This window comes from Phalangium opilio, unplaced genomic scaffold, assembly GCF_054372755.1.
Source record: "Phalangium opilio isolate 3A_F unplaced genomic scaffold, DU_Popi_V2 ptg000015l_1, whole genome shotgun sequence".
NCBI lineage: Eukaryota > Metazoa > Arthropoda > Arachnida > Opiliones > Phalangiidae > Phalangium > Phalangium opilio.
In genome coordinates this window covers 2,011,646-2,026,983 of record NW_028324150.1, presented here as the reverse complement: position 1 = coordinate 2,026,983, position 15,338 = coordinate 2,011,646, and the positions used below count along the sequence as shown (strand labels likewise).

The following is a 15,338-nucleotide window of genomic DNA, read 5'->3' as shown; positions in this document are numbered from 1 at the left end:
GGGAATCGAACCCGGCTCTTCTGGGTGAAACCCAGATATCCTAGCCACTAGACCATATCGGACTTGCTTAACCAAGTCTTAATTCTATTCATAAACCTATATCCTTAATTCTATTCCTCAAAACCGGTATAAGAGCACTCGCTCCGATACCGGGAATCGAACCCGGACTTTCTGGGTATCCTACCCACTAGACCATATCGGACTTGCTTAACCAAGTCTTAATTCTATTCATAAACCTATATCCTTAAGTCTATTCCTCAAAACCGGTACAAGAACACTCGCTCCGATACAGGGAATCGAACCCGGGCCTTCTGGGTATCCTACCCACTAGACCATATCGGACTTGCTTAACCAAGTCTTAATTCTATTCATAAACCTATATCCTTAAGTCTATTCTTCAAAACCGGTACAAAAGCACTCGCTCCGATAACGGGAATCGAACCCGGTCCTTCTGGGTGAAAGCCAGATATCCTAGCCACTAGACCATATCGGACTTGCTTAACCAAGTCTTAATTCTATTCATAAACCTATATCCTTAAGTCTATTCCTCAAAACCGGTACAAGAGCACTCGCTCCGATACCGGGAATCGAACCCGGGCCTTCTGGGTATCCTACCCACTAGACCACATCGGACTTGCTTAACCAAGTCTTAATTCTATTCATAAACCTATATCCTTAAGTCTATTCTTCAAAACCGGTACAAAAGCACTCGCTCCGATAACGGGAATCGAACCCGGGCCTTCTGGGTGAGAGCCAGATATCCTAGCCGCTATACCATATCGGACTGGTTTGTGCAACCCTAGATATTAGTCCTATAAATGTCTCTTTAAATTTATTCTTTAAAAGCGGAACAAAAGCACTGTCTCCGATACCGGGAATCGAACCCGGGCCTTCTGGGTGAAAGCCAGATATCCTAGCCACTAGACCATATCGGACTTGCTTAACCAAGTCTTAATTCTATTCATAAACCTATATCCTTAAGTCTATTCCTCAAAACCGGTACAAGAGCACTCGCTCCGATACCGGGAATCGAACCCGGGCCTTCTGGGTATCCTACCCACTAGACCATATCAGACTTGCTTAACCAAGTCTTAATTCTATTCATAAACCTATATCCTTAAGTCTATTCTTCAAAACCGGTACAAAAGCACTGTCTCCAATACCGGGAATCGAACCCGGGCCTTCTGGGTGAAAGTCAGACATCCTAGCCACTAGACCATATTGGACTAGCTCAACCAAGTCTTAATTCTATTCTTGAAAAGCGGTACAAACGCACTCGCTCCGATACCGGGAATCGAACCCGGGCCTTCTGGGTGAGAGCCAGATATCCAAGCCACTAGACCATATCGGACTTGCCTAACCAAGTCTTAATTCTAATCATAAACCTATATCCTTAAGTTTATTCTTCCAAAACGGTACAAAAGCACTCGCTCCGCTACCGGGGATCGAACCCGGGCCTTGTGGCTGAGAGCCAGATATCCTAGCCACTAGACCATATCGGACTGGTTTGAGCAACCCTAGATATTATTCCTAAAAATGTGTCTTTAAATTTATTCTTTAAAAGTGGTACAAAGGCACTGTCTCCGATACCGGGAATCGAACCCGGGCCTTCTGGGTGAAAGCCACTAGACCATATCGGACTTGCTTAACCAAGCCTTAATTCTATTCATAAACCTATATCCTTAAGTCTATTCTTCAAAACCGGTACAAAAGCACTCGCTCCGTTAACGGGAATCGAACCCGGGCTTTTTTAGTGAGAGCCAGATATCCTAGCCACTAGACCATATCTGACTGGATTGTGCAACCCTAGATATTATTCCTATAAATGTGTCTTTAAATTTATTCTTTAAAAGCGGTACAAAAGAACTGTCTCCGATACCGGGAATCGAAACCGGGCCTTCTGGGTGAAAGCCAGATATCCTAGCCACTAGACCATATCTGACTGGTTTGTGCAACCCTAGATATTCCTATAAATGTGTCTTTAAATTTATTCTTTAAAAGCGGTAAAAAGCACTGTCTCCGATACCGGGAATCGAACCCGGGCCTTCTGGTTGAAAGCCAGATATCCTAGCCACTATACCATATCGGACTTGCATAACCAAGTCTTTATTCTATTCATAAACCTATATCCTTAAGTCTATTCCTCAAAACCGGTACAAGAGCACTCGCTCCGATACCGGGAATCGAACCCGGACCTTCTGGGTATCCTACCCACTAGACCATATCGGACTTGCTTAACCAAGTCTTAATTCTCTTCATAAACCTATATCCTTAAATCTATTCTTCAAAACCGGTACAAAAGCACTGTCTCCGATACCGGGAATCGAACCCGGGCCTTCAGGGTGAAAGCCAGATATCCTAGCCACTAGACCATATCGGACTTGCTTAACCAAGTCTTAATTCTATTCATAAACCTATATCCTTAAGTCTATTCCTCAAAACCGGTATAAGAGCACTCGCTCCGATACCGGGAATCGAACCCGGACTTTCTGGGTATCCTACCCACTAGACCATATCGGACTTGCTTAACCAAGTCTTAATTCTATTCATAAACCTATATCCTTAAGTCTATTCCTCAAAACCGGTACAAGAACACTCGCTCCGATACAGGGAATCGAACCCGGGCCTTCTGGGTATCCTACCCACTAGACCATATCGGACTTGCTTAACCAAGTCTTAATTCTATTCATAAACCTATATCCTTAAGTCTATTCTTCAAAACCGGTACAAAAGCACTCGCTCCGATAACGGGAATCGAACCCGGTCCTTCTGGGTGAAAGCCAGATATCCTAGCCACTAGACCATATCGGACTTGCTTAACCAAGTCTTAATTCTATTCATAAACCTATATCCTTAAGTCTATTCCTCAAAACCGGTACAAGAGCACTCGCTCCGATACCGGGAATCGAACCCGGGCCTTCTGGGTATCCTACCCACTAGACCACATCGGACTTGCTTAACCAAGTCTTAATTCTATTCATAAACCTATATCCTTAAGTCTATTCTTCAAAACCGGTACAAAAGCACTCGCTCCGATAACGGGAATCGAACCCGGGCCTTCTGGGTGAGAGCCAGATATCCTAGCCGCTATACCATATCGGACTGGTTTGTGCAACCCTAGATATTAGTCCTATAAATGTCTCTTTAAATTTATTCTTTAAAAGCGGAACAAAAGCACTGTCTCCGATACCGGGAATCGAACCCGGGCCTTCTGGGTGAAAGCCAGATATCCTAGCCACTAGACCATATCGGACTTGCTTAACCAAGTCTTAATTCTATTCATAAACCTATATCCTTAAGTCTATTCCTCAAAACCGGTACAAGAGCACTCGCTCCGATACCGGGAATCGAACCCGGGCCTTCTGGGTATCCTACCCACTAGACCATATCAGACTTGCTTAACCAAGTCTTAATTCTATTCATAAACCTATATCCTTAAGTCTATTCTTCAAAACCGGTACAAAAGCACTGTCTCCAATACCGGGAATCGAACCCGGGCCTTCTGGGTGAAAGTCAGACATCCTAGCCACTAGACCATATTGGACTAGCTCAACCAAGTCTTAATTCTATTCTTGAAAAGCGGTACAAACGCACTCGCTCCGATACCGGGAATCGAACCCGGGCCTTCTGGGTGAGAGCCAGATATCCAAGCCACTAGACCATATCGGACTTGCCTAACCAAGTCTTAATTCTAATCATAAACCTATATCCTTAAGTTTATTCTTCCAAAACGGTACAAAAGCACTCGCTCCGCTACCGGGGATCGAACCCGGGCCTTGTGGCTGAGAGCCAGATATCCTAGCCACTAGACCATATCGGACTGGTTTGAGCAACCCTAGATATTATTCCTAAAAATGTGTCTTTAAATTTATTCTTTAAAAGTGGTACAAAGGCACTGTCTCCGATACCGGGAATCGAACCCGGGCCTTCTGGGTGAAAGCCACTAGACCATATCGGACTTGCTTAACCAAGCCTTAATTCTATTCATAAACCTATATCCTTAAGTCTATTCTTCAAAACCGGTACAAAAGCACTCGCTCCGTTAACGGGAATCGAACCCGGGCTTTTTTAGTGAGAGCCAGATATCCTAGCCACTAGACCATATCTGACTGGATTGTGCAACCCTAGATATTATTCCTATAAATGTGTCTTTAAATTTATTCTTTAAAAGCGGTACAAAAGAACTGTCTCCGATACCGGGAATCGAAACCGGGCCTTCTGGGTGAAAGCCAGATATCCTAGCCACTAGACCATATCTGACTGGTTTGTGCAACCCTAGATATTCCTATAAATGTGTCTTTAAATTTATTCTTTAAAAGCGGTAAAAAGCACTGTCTCCGATACCGGGAATCGAACCCGGGCCTTCTGGTTGAAAGCCAGATATCCTAGCCACTATACCATATCGGACTTGCATAACCAAGTCTTTATTCTATTCATAAACCTATATCCTTAAGTCTATTCCTCAAAACCGGTACAAGAGCACTCGCTCCGATACCGGGAATCGAACCCGGACCTTCTGGGTATCCTACCCACTAGACCATATCGGACTTGCTTAACCAAGTCTTAATTCTCTTCATAAACCTATATCCTTAAATCTATTCTTCAAAACCGGTACAAAAGCACTGTCTCCGATACCGGGAATCGAACCCGGGCCTTCAGGGTGAAAGCCAGATATCCTAGCCACTAGACCATATCGGACTTGCTTAACCAAGTCTTAATTCTATTCATAAACCTATATCCTTAAGTCTATTCCTCATAACCGGTACAAGAGCACTCGCTCCGATACCGGCAATCGAACCCGGGCCTTCTGGGTATCCTACCCACTAGATCATATCTGACTTGCTTAACCAAGTCTAGGGATGCAACGATGCATCGGCCAAGAATCGGCTTCGGCCAGAATCGGCCACTTGGCCGAATAATCGAATCGGCCGATTTTTCTAAGGTAATCGGCCGATTTTTTCGGCCGACTCTTTTTGGTTAGATCTAATCTTTTGAGCTAGTATAAAGGAACTAACAAGTTTGCCATTTAACAAATAACGTAATTTAACCAAATTCTCCGTCAGCCCCCCTTTCAAAAACGTTACCATTACCAGTCGCTCTCTAAGAGCGTGGCGCACATGCGCAATCGGCGCAACCGAGAGAAAAAAATCAGAAGTTTGTCAACGTTATTACAAAGCTACGGTAACAACGCTGAATGCTGATCTCTCTAGTCTAGTGTGAGCCTCTAACCGTATTTTCGGGTTTACCTTTTTTGAATTTCCTTCTCAACGGATCACGTGACGTCTTACTCCTCGGCTGTGCGCTGAGGTAGGTGCGCGGGAGAGCCATGGTGGCCGGCCGTTATGCCGGTTATGGTTTGCCTTCCCTCTTCTATCTTTGACTCTCCTTTCGATTTGTGCGCACTGCTACTTCCCACCAAAGAGAATATACCAAGAGGAGTGGTAACTTTGTAAATAGGGACCGGGACTGATTTTGAGAAACAAGTTCCGGTTGTTCACGTGACCGTGTCGTCTACTTAAAAATTACCTTTTGTACGTCAACGGTCAAACCAGAGATCAATCCTTTTCCACCACCAAAACTAAGCAGCCGACATAATTTAACCAATAAAAGGCGTCGCGGCTTAGCCACTAAACAAAACCGGATCTAGTTATTCCAAAACCGTGGCCGGGCTTTTCAAAAGCCCTGTGGAAGGCTAGACCTTTTGCTCCTCTTGGTATATTCTCTTTGTTCCCACCCGTTCCACAAACAATGTCGCTCTATCACAGTCTGGATTTTATTATTGTCAGCTATCCCTCTAATGTGTTTGGTGTCATTGTCTCTAGCGTGTATTCCTGCAGTCCCTTGTTTACTTAAAGTAATAATACTTGAAGTCTTGAATGCTACTTCTTGTTTTTAAAGGATGAGAAAGGAAAAGGGTGTTTTTAGGAAATGAAACTTAAATCTCACGCTTAAAATTAGTTTTCCTATCCGGAATGCAAAGAAAGAACTAATCAAAAACAAGTTGTAGCAGAAAGAATGGACAAAATGTGTGTTGAACAAAATGAACTAGTATCTCGGAAACAAAACCAGATAGATTATTGTCCTTAGACATTTTTGACAAGAAGCACTCCTATACTAATGCCTAAATCGTATAACCTTGAGGCTTCGGCCGATTAATCGGCCGAAGCCGATTTTTTAGGGACCGATTCATCGAATCGGCCGATTCCGAAAAATTACGAATCGTTGCATCCCTAACCAAGTCTAAATTCTATTCATAAACCTATATCCTTAAGTCTATTCTTCAAAACCGGTACAAAAGCATTATCTCCGATAACGGGAAACGAACCCGGGCCTTCTGGGTGAGAGCCAGATATCATAGCCGCTATACCAGATCGGACTGGTTTGTGCAACCCTAGATATTAGTCCTATAAATGTGTCTTTAAATTTATTCTTTAAAAGTGGTACAAAGGCACTGTCTCCGATACCGGGAATCGAACCCGGGCCTTCTGGGTGAAAGCCACTAGACCATATCGGACTTGCTTAACCAAGCCTTAATTCTATTCATAAACCTATATCCTTAAGTCTATTCTTCAAAACCGGTACAAAAGCACTCGCTCCGTTAACGGGAATCGAACCCGGGCTTTTTTAGTGAGAGCCAGATATCCTAGCCACTAGACCATATCTGACTGGATTGTGCAACCCTAGATATTATTCCTATAAATGTGTCTTTAAATTTATTCTTTAAAAGCGGTACAAAAGCACTGTCTCCGATACCGGGAATCGAACCCGGGCCTTCTGGTTGAAAGCCAGATATTCTAGCCACTATACCATATCGGACTTGCATAACCAAGTCTTAATTCTATTCATAAACCTATATCCTTAATTCTATTCCTCAAAACCGGTATAAGAGCACTCGCTCCGATACCGGGAATCGAACCCGGACTTTCTGGGTATCCTACCCACAAGACCATATCGGACTTGCTTAACCAAGTCTTAATTCTATTCATAAACCTATATCCTTAAGTCTATTCCTCAAAACCGGTACAAGAACACTCGCTCCGATACAGGGAATCGAACCCGGGCCTTCTGGGTATCCTACCCACTAGACCATATCGGACTTGCTTAACCAAGTCTTAATTCTATTCATAAACCTATATCCTTAAGTCTATTCTTCAAAACCGGTACAAAAGCACTCGCTCCGATAACGGGAATCGAACCCGGGCTTTCTGGGTGAGAGCCAGATATCCTAGCCGCTATACCATATCGGACTGGTTTGTGCAACCCTAGATATTAGTCCTATAAATGTGTCTTTAAATTTATTCTTTAAAAGCGGTACAAAAGCACTGTCTCCGATACCGGGAATCGAACCCGGTCCTTCTGGGTGAAAGCCAGATATCCTACCCACTAGACCATATCGGACTTGCTTAACCAAGTCTTAATTCTATTCATAAACCCATATCCTTAAGTCTATTCTTCAAAACCGGTACAAAAGCACTCGCTCCGATAACGGGAATCGAACCCGGGCCTTCTGGGTGAGAGCCAGATATCCTAGCCGCTATACCATATCGGACTGGTTTGTGCAACCCTAGATATTAGTCCTATAAATGTCTCTTTAAATTTATTCTTTAAAAGCGGAACAAAAGCACTGTCTGCGATACCGGGAATCGAACCCGGGTCTTCAGGGTGAAAGCCAGATATCCTAGCCACTAGACTATAACGGACTTGCTTAACCAAGTCTTAATTGTAGTCATAAACCTATATCTTTAAGTTTATTATTCAAAAACGGTACAAAAGCACTCGCTCCGCTACCGGGAATCGAACCCGGGCCTTCTGGGTGAAAGCCAGGTATCCTAGCCACTAGACCATAACGTACTTGCTTAACCAAGTCTTAATTCTAATCATAAACCTATATCCTTAAGTTTATTCTTCAAAAACGGTACAAAAGCACTCGCTCCGATACCGGGAATCAACCCGGGTCTTCTGGGTGAAAGCCTGATATCCTAGCTACTAGACCATATTGGACTTGCTTAACCAAGTCTTAATTGTAGTCATAAACCTATATCCTTAAGTTTATTATTCAAAAACGGTACAAGAGCACTCGCTCCGCTACCGGGAATCGAACCCGGGCCTTCAGGGTGAAAGCCAGATATCCAAGCCACTAGACCATATCGGACTTGCCTAACCAGGTCTTAATTCTAATCATAAACCTATATCCTTAAGTTTATTCTTCAAAAACGGTACAAAAGCACTCGCTCCGATACCGGGAATCGAACCCGGCTCTTCTGGGTGAAAGCCTGATATCCAAGCCACTAGACCATATCGGACTTGCCTAACTAAGTCTTAATTCTAATCATAAACCTATATCCTTAAGCTTATTCTTCAAAAACGGTACAAAAGCACTCGCTCCGATACCGGGAATCGAACCCGGGCCTTCTGGGTGAAAGCCAGGTATCCTAGCCACTAGACCATATCGGACTGTTTTGAGCAACCCTAGATATTATTCCCATAAATGTGTCTTTAAATTTATTCTTTAAAAGCGGTACAAAAGCACTCGCTCCGATACCGGGAATCGAACCCGGGCCTTCAGGGTGAAAGCCAGATATCTTAGCCACTAGACAATATCGGACTTGCTTAACGAAGTCTTAATTCTATTAATCAAAACGCGTCTTGGATTTAACCAAGACCTAAAAAGTATCGATAAGAACAAGGTTAATCACTTGACTGGATGCGCAGATATTGAAACTTTTTTTTAATTAAAACTTACATGCTTAAGAAAGTATGTTCCATCACCCTATTCTATTGAATAAACTTACGTTACTGGTAGTAAATTTTTTCCCTCTCAATAATTTTAAAAATTTACTTATCTCGGGTTTTCGAGCACAATTCCATTCCCCGAAAACATTTTATAACTACATTTATTATCACTTTTAAGAGAGTACGTGTATGACATTGTGTCGTTAATAGGTTGCTAACATATCCCCGTTCATGCCCTGAACGCTCCATAGTGAAACCTTTTGTTAATTTTAGTGCAAATTTCAACAATGGCAGCACATTCAATGGGGACGTTATGATTTTTGCTCTTGGTTAAACTGACTTATGTTAATAGACCACTTCGACATGGAAAGACACGGGGGTAAAACTTTGCCTTCCATCTCGGTCGAGTCGATGGAAAGATCATAAATAGAGCAGAGACGGCGAGGGGTCAAACCCCCCCTCCCGTATGTCCCGATACTAAGGATTGACATCTCTTTTTTGCGTAAAAAGGGTCTATAGCAACGGTACGACAGACAATGGTCAAACGGTTCTGCCATGGCGTTTCTATGGTTCGCAAGCAGTAGGGGCGTGCATGATATTCGTAATTTTTTGATTTTCTTTGTTGTAATTGTTAACTTAAGCGTGGTCGTAGCCTGAAAATTATGACTTGGTTATTTTGAAAAATAGCCTGCGTTCACCGAGTCGCGTGATCTACGACGCTGTGGCTCGACTCTGCTACTTAGTCTGCATATCTTCATGAACAAGGATAATGTATTAACGGTTTTTAAAGGAATATGGGATTTTTAAACTAGTCTCTGCGAATCTTCCTATAGTAAATGTTGTATTTCTAGTAGCCCCAGAGACTTCTGGTAGCACTCTTTATGCATTTGGTGGAACAGTTTTATAGAAATTGAAATGGTAGAAGATATTTATAAAATAAGATTTGTTCGAATATTTAAACTTCAATTTGGTCGAATTATTTCGTAGTTGTCCTATTTCAAGGCGAGGAATGCTCTCAAAAACAATTACTATTTGCTGACGAATACCTTAAAAAGTAATTCACACAGAATTCTCGAGCAGCTTAACGCGTAATTGAGTGGGCTATTGCCTTGGTGACGAGGCCAGCGAAAGACAAGGCATGACAGTGGCACAAGGCGTACTTCTATCAAGGGGGGTATACAACTATACATCCTCCTTGTTCGTATCGGGCGCAGCAGAGGCTAAAGCAGACCACCCTAAATCGTTTTGTCATTGTTACGTGTAGTTACTAGTTATAAGGTATATGCCGGGAGTGTGGCGTATCCTGTAAGCCAAGCTACTGGGCGGCGAAGTTTGAGGGAATACGACACAAGTCGGAGATCCTCCCCTACAGGTGCCGACTGCCCCGTGTCCGCCGGAGGTGACTTGACCCCCACGCCCCTTCCGTCACCTCCCAAGTAAACCTCATTTCCTTCCCTGATTAGTCACATACTGAAACCTGACTAATCGCATCCTTGTCGCGGACCCTTCAGGGACCCAATTTGCATTGAAACCTCTTAAAAAAAAAGTTATAAGGTATTTTTCCACACGAAAACTCTTAAAAGTGATAATAAATGTAGTTATAAAATGTTTTCGGGGAATGGAATTGTGCCAAGACCCGACTCGAGCCGAGCCGAGCTTTTAAAAAGCTCGCTCAGCTCGGCTCGTGAACAGTCCTAATTATTATTTTATTGGCATGTGCTAAAGATTTATTTTAAAACACACATTTGCTTTGATAATTGCTACGTTTATTTATAGCACGCAATTCGAAATTAAATTTCCCTGGTTGTTATTTATTTATGGTATTCATTATAATTATTTTCCAGTAAATAAAAATTATGTTTTTCACGTTTAAAGCTAATAGTTGCGCATTTTAAAGGGTTTCATTGGTAACTTTATAAGGAAAATTATTTTTGACACCAGAAAGGCTTTTGAAAATAATTAGTGATTGCGTCCTGGCTGGCAAAAAATAGACCAAACGGGGAAAAGCTATAAGTAACTATAGTTAATTTTAACTGAATCTAAAATGTAAGTTTCACTATGAATACACGAGAGGTATTAAAAAAAATGATCAAAGACAGTCATACGAGAAGGTTGGACTTTTAAAGTTCAACATTAACGTTTGAACACCCATAATCATTTTGTTAATCTCTCAAGTAAATAATTCAATGATGAAAAAATATTTAAACACATTTAATCCTAGGACTGTAAAATGGAGAATATGTCATAGCCAGAAAAATAGTAAGCATGGGTTTTAATGTTAAATTTTTTTAAGTATAAAAAAGGGAAGGGGAAGTTTGTTAAAATACTGCTAATATACTTAAAGATGCTTTTTAAAATTGGTAGTGATTTGTTATTGTAGAATCTGCAGTTTAGTTCAGAGAGTTAATGAAGCGCCTTGTATTTCGTTAGTGACATCTCCAATTCAGTTGATTTAATTTTTATTTTCTATAATTAATACTATTGAACTAAGATGGCGTTAATGGTTAATGTCATTAATTGGTAGCTCTTTTACTGGTTCCATCGCGCTTGGTTTTGTTTTATTGATGTAGAGTCTGCAGTTTAAATCAGAGTTAATGAGGAGCCTTGTGTTTCACTATTGATCTCAGATGGCGTTAGTGGTTAATGTCATTAATTGGTAGCCTTTTACTGGTTCCATCGCGCGTGATTTTGTTTTGTTAATGTAGAATCTGCAATTAGCCTTATGCCTGATCAGCGCCACTAGGGTGTAGCGGCGAATTTTCGAACTAAAGCAAGATAACACGTTAAGCCTTGGCTCAATATTGACAGTTGTCACAGTTTCGACCATAGACATTAGAATACTATAATGGTTTCGACAAGTGGTTGAGCAGAGAAAGTAAAAGAAAGCTCGTATTTTTTCTCATACAAACAAGACCATGAAATTTAATCCTAAAATTTAGTTAAGAAATGTCAAAACGAAACTCCGAAGAGAGTGTGAGGCCTAAGAAGCGCAGTGCACTTGTTGCTTCAACGTGTTTCGCTGAGGATTCTTCGAGGCGCTTATTCTGCATATGTAAGCAACCAAAGGACGTTACAGAAAAGATGTTACAATGTGGGACGTGCTTGGAATGGTATCATCCAAAATGCGTAAATTTAGAGGAAGAAGTACGACTTAATTTAATGCAAGATGAATGGTTATGTCAAGCATGTATTGATGTAATGGCGGTTAGTCCAAATATGTCGAAAGAAGGTAGGGCAATAAATACGCCTAAAAGGTAATTGGTCATTTTATTATGCAGTTTTTTTAATTAGGTTTGCTTAGACTTCAAGGCCGAGTAACGCCTATGAATGGTTGGGGTAAAAAATTAGAGCTGACCGACTTGTCTGATAGTATAGTGGAAACTCATGCTACAACAAAGCGCGAGCAAAAGCAAGGGTTCATGCTTTATAAAGAGGACAAGATTTTAGGCATTGAATCAAATCTTCAAGGTTTGTATACAAAATAAAATGTGAAGTAATTTACCATAAATAATACATACACATGCTTGTTTATATACATGGTTTTCAGGCTAGGAGGGTTCATACCATTTACATTAGACCAGGCTACTCCGAGGAAAAAGAAGTTTGCACTTTTCTTCTACATTTAACCTTGTGCCAATGATATGAACCCTTCTAGCCTGAAAATATTTAGCCCCAAAATTATGAATAATGTACGTAACACGATTTTCTGATTTAGGAAAGTTGCTTTACTTCCGAGCAACTTGTGATGCTGATAGAAGACCAACTTCTTATAACTTATTTAGTTGTTTCATTATTGATGAAGAGCCCAATAAACTCAAATGGATATCATGCTCATGCCCAGCCGGAACCAATGGTGATTGTAAACATTCTATCGCGTTACTTTATCAGTTACTGAACCGCGTAAGGGCAGGAGAAGAAACATTACTTCTTCGAGGTGTTTGTACAACCCGCCTTCAAATATGGCATGTAAAAAAAACCAAGAACTGATGAACCTCTATTGTTCAATGATTTAGAAATAGTGAAACACGATCCCGCAAAGCAAAAAAGGGTACTTTGGGAAGTCAGATTTCCACTCTCAATGTTATACCGGCCGACGCTAAGCCATTATCAAGAGAAAAATTAACAAATTTTGTAAAACTCTTCGAACAAATGAACATAAATTTAAGTCAAATGGATGCGTGCCAGTTCAACCAAGAATAAATAAATACGGAAATATAATAGACAAACTGTGGGAGTGGATTGTGAAAACCGGCGAAAGGGAAAGGAACGCTAGTGTTTGCAACTAGTCAAGGTTTTAAAGAGTAAAGAAGTTGATTTGGCTGTTGCTAAATACATTAAGATTAAAACTCGCTTGCAAAGCAAGTCTCTTTATTGGCATAACAAAGAAATTAAATTAGTATACTTACGACGGTTTATTTACTTATGCAAAAAACGCGATACAGGATTGATTGACGTATAAACAGCTGGTAGTGTGTTCAAAACCTGTTCGCTATCTGGATTTACATATTAGAACTGAAAATAGCTTTTAGGTTTTATCGATTCACACGGGTATACGGACTAAAGCAAGTCTCTTTATTGGCATAAACAAAGAAATTAAATTAGTATACTTACGACGGTTTATTTACTTATGCAAAAAACGCGATACAGGATTGATTGACGTATAAACAGCTGGTAGTGTGTTCAAAACCTGTTCGCTATCTGGATTTACATATTAGAACTTAAAAATAGCTTTTAGGTTTTATCGATTCACACGGGTATACGGACTAAACACTTCCAAGACAAAGAACCCCAGGCATAATCTCCCATTACTGAAATTGTAAAAAATCCCCCATCCCCAGACAAAATCCTCGGTTGTTAACCCTATCCGAGAAAAGTGAAAAACCCCCCGATAGTTATTCCCATCATAGAAAAAATACAATATCAATAATTAATTCGTTGACTTTTATTCATTTCAAGGGAAAAATAAGTTCAACCACTGAAAGAACACTTGTGGGAGTTTTAGAATTACTCATACCATTCACGGGGTCTCAGGAAACTCTTTGCCAAATTTCAACCTTCTGTTTTGGATAAAGAATGCGCACGAGGAAATTTGTTTTCACGCTATAGGATAGGCAACTCCCCTATCTCCGACAGCAGCTTATTCTGTATATGCTCTATTTTCAGCTTCGGTTGTTAGCACGCGCAAAGCTAGATCTCTATGTTATGTAGGTTTGTGCGTGCTGACAATAGACGAAGAAAAAAAAGGATTATAAATATCCGCGAGATTTTTATCTCAAATGCACGGACCCGTAGGCTTTAGTTTCAAATACGTGCATAGTCGTATGTGGTCCTTCAAACATTATCAAGGAACGTTGTGCTATTAAAAATAGCGAAAATTATTTCTTGAGATTCCCAAAAGATTTAGAAACGTAATAAATATTTATAATACTAATTCTAACATCCTTCTGTAATAGTCTAAATTAGTATTACTTGAAATTTTAAAAGTCACTGGCTCGACTATGAAGTCGACACTCGACAGTCGAGGCACTTCAACTTTTTTCGAAGCCTACTAGAATTTCCGCCCATACATTTGAGCTAAAACTCGCGGATATTTTAAATCCAGAGAATCATTATTTTCTTCGTCTCTTGTCATCACGCACAAAGCTACGTTACATAGAGACCCAGCTTTGCGCGTGCTGACAACCCAAGCTGAATCAGATTATACAGAATAAGCTGTCGTCAGAAATAGGGGAGTTGCCTATCCTATAGCGTGAAAACAAATTTCCTCACGCGAATTCTTTATCCATGCTCCTATGACACCCGGAAGTAGGATAAAAACCCTTGGAAAGAAAAAGAGACTGAGATCCGCCTTTTTACATAAATAGAAATTGATTTTTAACATTTTTAGCGGTAGAACTTTTGGTAAACATTATATTTTACAATATTATTACAACATTTACATAGAAATATACGAAAAGGTTTCCTCTAAAATAGCAATAATAGCGCTTAATAAAAATTATAATATTTGAAAAATGCTAAAACCATTCACAATTTGATATCGCAGCTTTTTGAAGATCATTTCATCACCTAATAGAGAAATTATGAAAGGCAACATATAAATTCTATTATTTGAGTGTTAAAAAATGGCATTCTTTAACTTCCGTTTTAAGACTTTTACCCTACTAAACCACATTAAGCCTTTCGAGTGGATGGGCATAAATTGGTGCACATCCATCCTCTAAAAAATTATCTGGCCATCGTGTCCGACGATGAAACGTTTATCATTCGTAAAGTCTACACTAACTGCTCGAGTGTCTAATTTGTGTTCTCTGTTCCAGGGTTGTTTGATTTAAATCAAGCGATTTTTTTTAAAAAAATCATTTGATTAAAATCAAGAATATATTTTTATTTTTAAAAAATGTTTTCTAAGATTCCAAGAAGTAGGTTAAGAAACTCGAGAAGAAACTTAACTAGAAAAGACCTATAATTGAAAACAATCATAGTGTTGTTATATTTCAGTTTAAGTTTTTCCCAGAACTTCAGTTTGTCTTGCTGGATAGGCTAAGAAATGAAATAGCGGTCAAGCTAGTTTTTTTATACAAGCATTTGAATAGCAACAATATCCA

At 40.3% G+C, this 15,338-nt stretch overlaps 13 non-coding genes across 13 annotated transcripts; all 13 read right to left on the bottom strand.

Moving 5' to 3' along the window:
* Positions 1–863: 863 nt before the first annotated feature.
* Positions 864–935, bottom strand: TRNAE-UUC (transfer RNA glutamic acid (anticodon UUC)). Its single transcript has one exon. It is a non-coding gene; the product is annotated as a tRNA-Glu (tRNA).
* A 219-nt stretch (positions 936–1,154) lies between these two features.
* Positions 1,155–1,226, bottom strand: TRNAE-UUC (transfer RNA glutamic acid (anticodon UUC)). The gene has a single exon. It is a non-coding gene; the product is annotated as a tRNA-Glu (tRNA).
* Positions 1,227–1,279: 53 nt separating this feature from the next.
* TRNAE-CUC (transfer RNA glutamic acid (anticodon CUC)) lies at positions 1,280–1,351 on the bottom strand. Its single transcript has one exon. It is a non-coding gene; the product is annotated as a tRNA-Glu (tRNA).
* Positions 1,352–2,017: 666 nt separating this feature from the next.
* TRNAE-UUC (transfer RNA glutamic acid (anticodon UUC)) lies at positions 2,018–2,089 on the bottom strand. Its single transcript has one exon. It is a non-coding gene; the product is annotated as a tRNA-Glu (tRNA).
* A 219-nt stretch (positions 2,090–2,308) lies between these two features.
* TRNAE-UUC (transfer RNA glutamic acid (anticodon UUC)) lies at positions 2,309–2,380 on the bottom strand. Its single transcript has one exon. It is a non-coding gene; the product is annotated as a tRNA-Glu (tRNA).
* Positions 2,381–3,181: 801 nt separating this feature from the next.
* Positions 3,182–3,253, bottom strand: TRNAE-UUC (transfer RNA glutamic acid (anticodon UUC)). The gene has a single exon. It is a non-coding gene; the product is annotated as a tRNA-Glu (tRNA).
* Positions 3,254–3,472: 219 nt separating this feature from the next.
* On the bottom strand, positions 3,473–3,544 carry TRNAE-UUC (transfer RNA glutamic acid (anticodon UUC)). Its single transcript has one exon. It is a non-coding gene; the product is annotated as a tRNA-Glu (tRNA).
* A 53-nt stretch (positions 3,545–3,597) lies between these two features.
* On the bottom strand, positions 3,598–3,669 carry TRNAE-CUC (transfer RNA glutamic acid (anticodon CUC)). Its single transcript has one exon. It is a non-coding gene; the product is annotated as a tRNA-Glu (tRNA).
* Positions 3,670–4,335: 666 nt separating this feature from the next.
* TRNAE-UUC (transfer RNA glutamic acid (anticodon UUC)) lies at positions 4,336–4,407 on the bottom strand. The gene has a single exon. It is a non-coding gene; the product is annotated as a tRNA-Glu (tRNA).
* A 219-nt stretch (positions 4,408–4,626) lies between these two features.
* On the bottom strand, positions 4,627–4,698 carry TRNAE-UUC (transfer RNA glutamic acid (anticodon UUC)). The gene has a single exon. It is a non-coding gene; the product is annotated as a tRNA-Glu (tRNA).
* Positions 4,699–6,744: 2,046 nt separating this feature from the next.
* Positions 6,745–6,816, bottom strand: TRNAE-UUC (transfer RNA glutamic acid (anticodon UUC)). The gene has a single exon. It is a non-coding gene; the product is annotated as a tRNA-Glu (tRNA).
* A 510-nt stretch (positions 6,817–7,326) lies between these two features.
* TRNAE-UUC (transfer RNA glutamic acid (anticodon UUC)) lies at positions 7,327–7,398 on the bottom strand. The gene has a single exon. It is a non-coding gene; the product is annotated as a tRNA-Glu (tRNA).
* A 984-nt stretch (positions 7,399–8,382) lies between these two features.
* Positions 8,383–8,454, bottom strand: TRNAE-UUC (transfer RNA glutamic acid (anticodon UUC)). Its single transcript has one exon. It is a non-coding gene; the product is annotated as a tRNA-Glu (tRNA).
* Positions 8,455–15,338: the final 6,884 nt, after the last annotated feature.